Source organism: Otolemur garnettii, unplaced genomic scaffold (genome assembly GCF_000181295.1).
Source record: "Otolemur garnettii isolate 467f Iridium unplaced genomic scaffold, OtoGar3 scaffold00029, whole genome shotgun sequence".
NCBI classification, from domain to species: Eukaryota; Metazoa; Chordata; class Mammalia; order Primates; family Galagidae; genus Otolemur; species Otolemur garnettii.
The window spans coordinates 18,061,902-18,068,199 of NW_003852424.1; positions in this window are offsets into that span (position 1 = coordinate 18,061,902).

The following is a 6,298-nucleotide window of genomic DNA, read 5'->3' on the forward strand; positions in this document are numbered from 1 at the left end:
ACTATAGGCACCCACCACAATGCCCAGCTGTTTTTTTGTTGCAATTTGACTGGGGCCAGGTTTGAATATGCCACCCTCAGTATATGGGGCTGGCGCCCTACCCACTGAGCCCCAGGTGCTGCCCTAGGGCCCTCTTTTGGTAAAGCTTCAGTACTAGCAGGCAAAGGTAAAATATTTGAAGGGCTTGTGTCCATTTTGAGAGAGCAAGCAAAAAGGTGAATTGGAAGATGTGAAGCATTCCTATGAAAGCTATAAATTAATTTCATAGTAAGGCTGAGTAGGAGGGGGGAGGAGGGGTGGAGGGAGGGTGATTGGTGGGACCACGCCTATGGTTCATCTTATAAGGGTACATGTGAATCTTTCTAAATGTAGAATATAAATGTCTTAACACAATAACTAAGAAAATGACATGAAGGCTATGTAAACCAGTTGATGAAAATATTTCAAGTGGTATATAAAAACAGCACACTGTACCCCATGACAGTATTAATGTACATAGCTATGATTTAATTTAAAAAATGCAAGGAATTTTGTAAAAACAAAATATATACATGAACCAACCAAATAAATTCATGTTTTATGTGAAGCATTAAATTGATCACTAATACAATGGTCAAACAAGGAATGGCTGGCCTCTCCAAGGGACAGTTTGACCTCCCTAATTCTCAGCAGTTTTGCTAAGAATGACCTAAAGAGAGCAAGATAGATGGGTAGCGCTACCACTCAAGGCTTCCTTGTTATTATCCTGTCATTTTTCTGAAGTTGGTCAGAACTGAAGATTAAGTCAACCAAGGTATTTCCTTCCATGGCTTTTGTACAATGCAGAAATAGAAGCGACGCCCTAATATACAGCTCACAGAAAACTGTACTCCTTTGCTATCAAGTCAAAAGCATCAGCATTATGTCAGTCAAGTCAATCAATACGTTTAATATAAAATGTATCATGCCAGTGGTATGAGAACTATGAAATTGGTTCCTTCTAATTACATTTACTAATCCAGTTGAGAATGCCTATAATTCTCAATTCTTTGTTTTGTTTGTTTGTTTTTTTAAGACAAGGTCTCACTTTATTACCTGGGCAGTAGTGTCATCATAGCTCACTGCAACCTCAAACTCTTGGCCTCAAGCAATCCTCTCATCCTGGCCTCCCAAAGTGCTAAGATTATAGGCACGAGCCACTGTGCTCAGCTTCAATTATTTTTTATTGACAAAAAATTAAAATCCCTACAGAAGAATAGCCATGTCTTATTGCCACTATATAAGGCCAAGACCTGCACAAAGCCACACCTGCCATTAGAGGTAAAGGAGAAAAAATAAACCAGTCCCACTGGCTCAGGGAGAAAAGAAAGATCCCAGTAAAATAAACTATTGGCTTGTGAATACTTTAGTTTTAGATTCAAATGTATATAATCCAGGAAGACCCAAGCTGTGAAATGCATACCAAAGTGGTCTCAGATTGGTGTTACTTGGCAAACACAAAATCTCGCTGGAGAAACAATCCCTCAACCCCTGGCAGGGTTCCCTGAAGTAAAGCTCATTAAACATAGCTCATAATCTGAAATTACATGATACATCTTAAATAAGCTCATATGAGCAAGAGTTTGGAGAACACAAAGATTGGACATCCTTCCCCCAAATTTCAGCTAATAGGACATATAAGAAATTAATAAAATAGTGACATAAAACACTCATAAACTATTTGTAAAGACCAGACAGAAATGGGGAAAGGGGGAGCAGCAAATGAAACCTAAAAAATAGAGTCATTGAAAATAAAACTCAGTAACTAAGTGAGTTTAGTACAAGATTAGACACTGCTCAATCCTTCAACTGTAAGTAGTGGTTTAAACAAATATAATTTTATTTTCCCCAATTTATGGGCATGTACCAAAGCTGGGACATTGTTCAATGAAGCCAAAGAGCCTCAGGGCTTTTCTGTTTTCCTGTTCCACCCCTGTGGTAGAATCTATTTTTGTTCACAGATCTTTGTTGTCTTTCTTAGAAGGATCATTCATACTCTTTGACCACATTAATGCCCATCTGAGTCATGTAACTTGCTTTGATCAATGCAATTTGAGCAAAAATAACGTGTAATTTCCAGCCATAAATTTTCCCACATATTCTCTCTTTTCTCTTCTGAGAGATTGGCAATATTTGAAATGGAGGCTGCCCATGAGCTTGGTCTCAATATGAAGATGATGTGAAACAGAGTTGCTGTGGGCCTGTGCTAGACATACAGCATGAAGCAGGGAATAAAATTATGTCAAATGCTACTGATTAAGCTTTCATTTGTCACGACAACATAACCTCACCTTCCTTAACAAATACAGAAAATAGTACATGGCATAGCATAAGGTGTTGCCATATATTAAAACCAAAACAAAATGAAACACTAACTTTTTCAGCATTGGCTTCAAGGATGGGGTGAAGACAGAAAAGAAACTCTGATCAGAATTTGGAAGGCAGTAGTACCTAATTTGAATAAGCAAAACATTTAGAAAACTCCCTAAATTTATAGGTAACTTCTGGATTGAGCTTATTATTTGGGGGGAAGTTTCTGGCAAAATCAATGTAAACTGTGATTTACTATTGACTACATTTCATAGAGCACAAATCAAAAAAGACTCAAAAAGTAATTAGCTGGTTTGAAAACAGGAATGAAAAGAATTGAGAGAAACTAAAAATTCTAGACTTGAGTTGAAAGATACTACTTCTCAACTCTAAACCATTAAAGAGAAAACTGAGAAATTATTTAAGTAAGAAAGTCCTTTTTAAACTTAGCCTTGTGCAAGTATCAAATCCAGGTTGCAACCATCTATTAGTGTTAAAAAAAATCTCTGAATGACTAAGATAATGTCCTATAAATAACTTTAGCTGTCAAAATGGCTCAAAGTAATGTGACAAAGGTGGTATCTTTTTTTGTTGAAGGTGGAAAGGCTTGACTGCCTCACCTCGGAGAGAAAGAGATTGAGAATATCAAATCTCAAAAAAGAGTGGTGGGTATGACTATTGGCATAGGTAAACAAATATATAAGAAACTGGTTAAGATTAAGAAACTGTTAAGATTCCAGTGACATAACACCAAAGAGCTACCAACCTGGATTAAGGAGACTGACTGCTCAAAGGTGGAAATGTCACATGGGGGTCCTCCCATATTTTTTATTGTTAGCAGTGGGATGAGAAATCTGCTTTTTCTTCAAGGACTATTTAAATATGGCCCAAAAGGATATTGAAAAAGGAAGGACTGTGTAGAGGGTGGAGCCAAGAACCATCATGAACAGTGGCATTCTGGGGGAACTAATCATGGTATGTAGAACTACAGATCAATCAGGGACTATTCTCTACCCCAGAATGGGAAGACCCTGAAATATGTATATGATTTCAGATTTCTTTGAACTAAAAACTACTGTGTATTTCCTCTGTTTGCAGTTACCTTTTCTGTGTTCTAGCATGACACACTGGATGTGCCTGGGTATGTAGGGAACAGACACTTTGTCTTGTTAGTTCATGAGTTTCGGGAGCAAGAGAAGCCATATTCCGACTGATGAGATATCATAAAATTGTGAACATCAGGCCTGATGCTATAATTAAATGGGACTTTTGAGTTGGATTTTCTTAGGAAGTAAGTAAGTATATTTTGTGTGCTGAAAGATTTAACTGAATATTTTTTAGTGTAAGCTAGGACAAAGATAGGTTATATTATTGTTCAAAAACACTCCTAGGCTCTCCCTTGGGAAGAATTATATGTCTCTATCTTAGTTCTGCTGAGCTTGGTCATATGGCTTGCCCAGTGAAATCTGAGTGGAGGTTAACTCCCAGGCAAAACCTTTAATAGCCAGTACGTGGGGCACCATGATTTCTCTCTTACTTCTGCCATTATGATCTCATGGCAGAAAAATGAGGCTTCCATATAAAGCCTGATTCATCAAACTAGATGACAAAATGATGGTGAGAAACCGTAGCCAATGCACAGTGGGTATGAACTGTAAACATCATATAAAGCTGTGTTATATAAGCAACTGAGATTTTTCAGTCACTTGTTATCTCAGTGGAACTTAGCTTATCATGACTGATACAGCCATCATCAATTTATTGGCTTTTATCTTCATTCTTCTTGTCTCATGATTATCAGATACCTGTTACACTTCTAGTCCTGACATCCATAGTCAGATAGTGGCAAAAAGAAAAAAGGTTAAAAAAAAAAAAAGACAAAGCACAGGTCTACTTTCTGTGCATCAATGGTCAGAAATGTATAGGCCCCATTTATTTCAAGGAAGCCACAAAAATGAAATTTTTGTTTCTATACCCCTCATAGTAGATATAAGCTGGGACGTAGTAATTTGGAAATGTAGGTTGGGGTAGTCAATTATAGTTCCCGTCACATAACCATACTAAACTCATCTATTGCTGATTCTCCCCACAGAGCCTATGCTCTATATTTGCTGAAACAACATTTAACAATGGAGAAACATTCTGAAAAATGCATTCTCAGGTGAATGTTTTTAATTTCTTCAATATTAAATTAACCATAGCTTATTTGTTACATTTTTTCTTAATAAATTTTAAATTTTTTCTTAACTTTTTGACTCTTTTGTAATAACACTTAGCTTAAAACATACTATATACCTGTGCAAAATATTTTTCTTTATATCCTTATTCTATAAGATTTTTCCTATTCCTAAAATTTTCATTTATTTACTTTTTAAACTTATTTTGGAAAACCTAAGACACAAACACACATGTTAGCCTAGGTCTATACAGAGTCAGGATCATATTAGAGGCTTCCTGGAAAATATTATAGAATCTGTCTAAGCTGAACACCCAAGGGACTGTAACCAAGTGGTCAACATATGGAGGTGGTCAACATAAAGGAATTAGGTCTACTGTATTGACATGTTCATGGGGTGCGTGTCTGGTCTATGGAAATTAGGTCAACTTGAGGTGATCAACTATGGAGGATCTACAGTAAATAAGTATTTTAACTTTTCTAATAACATCAATAAAACATTTGCAATCAACCTGGGGAACTGGGCATCACTGACACTATAAAGCCCTGAGGCATGAACGAGTTTATGAGTCAGGCAGAACTAGCTGGAATTTAGTGAGTGAGGGAGAGTAGGGAGCAGAGGTCAGTGAGGCGGTGATATCCAAATGATAGAAGGTCTTGGAGCATCTTATGGAAAATGAATTTGTTCTACTTTGTCCTCGGTTCACAGGGAAGGCTTTGGAAGATTTTTAAATGAGCAAGTAACATGATCATATTTACATTTCAAACACCGCCCATATGTGGAGATGAACTGAAAGAGAAAAAACGGTGGAGCCAAGTGAATAATCACTCTATTTACCATGGTGACAGATGATCGTGACAGGACCAGAGGAAACGAAAAATAATAGTCTGTGGGAAAAGTTTGAAGGTAGCACTGACAGAACATGCTTGTGGAATGAACATTGAGGGGAAGTCTAGAACCAAGGCTGACTGCTTTGGGCAAAACAACTGAGGAAATGGTGATGCCATTAACCAAGATGAGGGAGCCTGAAGAAGGGATGGGAGGAAGGGAGATTCACGAGTTCTGCCTGTGGCCCTGTGAAGACTGAGATAACAGTGGGTACTCAAGGAAAGATGAGGGCAGCTGAAGGTTGAAGCTCAGAGAAAAAGTCAGAACAAGTAAGAAAAGAAAAGATTGGCTGCGATCTACTTAGGATGGAGTTTAGATAGGGAAGAAATTTGAGGACAGAGTCCTGGGTAACATTAGAAATCAGGATTCAGCAACAAGCACTGAGAAGGAGCAGCCAATAAAGCAAAAGAAAAATCTGGCCCGAGTGAGCCAAATGGAACAAGCCATCAAGAAGGAGCGAGTGATAAAATCTGTCGCTGACAGATAAGGCCTGGGAAATGACCACTGGGTGTGCCAGCACAGAGGCTGGTGACGGCTTTACCATGGGCTGTCTGGTTGCTATTGGGTTCATGAGAAAATTGGAGATGAGGAAACAGAATACAAGTTGCTATGAGTCTTCTGATATGTTTTGCTATGAAAGGGAACAGAATTTCAGAGTGTTAATTTTCCCAGAAATCTCAATGGCCTTGGTACAAAGAGTTATAATCAGAAAACTACAAAAATCGCCCAAGTCAACCAAAATGTTTTAAGTCCTCCGTGGCAGGCTCAGTTCTTAGGGGAAGTTGGAAAAGGAACTCAAAGGGGATAAGACATAGTCCCATCCCTAGGAAGATTATATTAACATTGAGAGACCTCAGAAGATGACAAGGCTGTAAAAGCAGCTTTCAGGCTGTCAGGATCCTTAT